A 1,463-nucleotide genomic window follows, 5' to 3' on the forward strand; every position below is an offset into this window, starting at 1 on the left:
TGTGGGGATGGAGAACGGGCCCTGAGGCAGGATGGAAGGAGAAGCCGCTGCAGAGCCAGGAAAGACACAGAAACCTCTGTCAGAGGTTCTGGCTGCTGAAAGAGACCACCACATCCTGGGTAGCATGTGACCAACACTGTTGCACGACCCACAGTCCAGGAGGCGGAAATGCAAGGTCCGTGTGGCAGCAGGGTCACAACCGGTGAGTGTCCACTTCCTGCTTCATGTGTCCTTGATGTGTCCTCATGTGGGAAAGACATGCATGCTCTCTGGGGCCTCATTTAGAAAGGATCTAGTCCCCTTCATGGGGACTGTGCTCGCACCACCCAGCACCTCCCAGAGACCCCACCTCCTAACACTGTCCTCTGTGGGGTTAGTAATTCCACATGTAAATATGGGGAACACACGTGTTCAGACCACAGCACACCCCCAAGATTCTGGGCACATGTGTTCCTGCCAACACCTTGATGTCTGTCCAGGAGACTACTCAACCTAACTCCCCTCATCCAGAGACCAAGGAGGTGCATGTGTGCCCTCTGCAGAAGCAATGACAAATGACAGAGACCTGTGAGGAAATGCAGTCCCTGCATCTTCCTGCAGGACACCTGGACTCGTGACACCTTTCCCTGAGTGCCAGGTGTTCTCGTGAGTGTCATTTATAGTGACAGGTTTCCGTCTCTGTGTGAGGACGTCAGAGGACACTGTTCGCTTCCTTCCTCAGCCCCCCACACGGCTGCCCTCTCCCTCAGGGTTTCTGTCACTCTCAGGATGTGGGCTGTCACTCTGTGTGTCTCGCACAGTAATATGTGGCCGTGTCCTCAGGCCTCAGACTGCTCAGCTCCATGTAGGCTGTGCTGGTGGACTTGTCTGCGGTCATGGTGACTCTGCCCTTGAACTTCTGTGCGTAGTCCGTGCCACCATTATTAGGGTTAACGGGTCACATCCACTCAAGCCCTTGTCCTGGTACCTGTTGCACCCAGAGCATATAGTAGTCGGTGAAGGTGTATCCGGAAGCCTTGCAGGAGAACTTCACGGAGGCCCCAGGCTTCCTCACCTCGGCCCCAGACTGCATCAGCTGGACCTGGGCGTGGACACCTGTGGAGAGGAGACAGCAGTGGGTGCAGAGCTCTGACTGGCTCTGGTGCCCTCGTCAGCCCGGGGCTGGGCATCCCCTTACCTGTCGCCACTGCCACCAGGAGGAGGTCTCTCCAGTTCCAGTCCATGCTGAGGGTGGTGCTGTCAGGGCCTCTGTGGGGGAAGGCGTGATGGTGGGTGCTGTGAGGACAAAGACAGGTCCCTATTTAACCTAATGCATCTCGGCTCATTTGCATATTCATGAGGCAGAGTATTCATAGCTGAAGATTTGGCCCCACCTGAGAGAAGTTGATAACACAGAAACCTTGATCAATGAACATATGAATCCCAGGTACAAATGCTTGTTGTGCACATGTGTCCCTGTCAGG

General features: G+C 55.2%; 1 pseudogene; it reads right to left on the bottom strand.

Annotated features, from left to right (window-relative positions):
* Positions 1-778: 778 nt before the first annotated feature.
* LOC105308965 lies at positions 779-1,256 on the bottom strand (annotated as a pseudogene).
* Between the last annotated feature and the right edge of the window lie 207 nt (positions 1,257-1,463).

Source organism: Pteropus vampyrus, unplaced genomic scaffold (assembly GCF_000151845.1).
Source record: "Pteropus vampyrus isolate Shadow unplaced genomic scaffold, Pvam_2.0 Scaffold646, whole genome shotgun sequence".
Classification (NCBI taxonomy): Eukaryota; Metazoa; Chordata; class Mammalia; order Chiroptera; family Pteropodidae; genus Pteropus; species Pteropus vampyrus.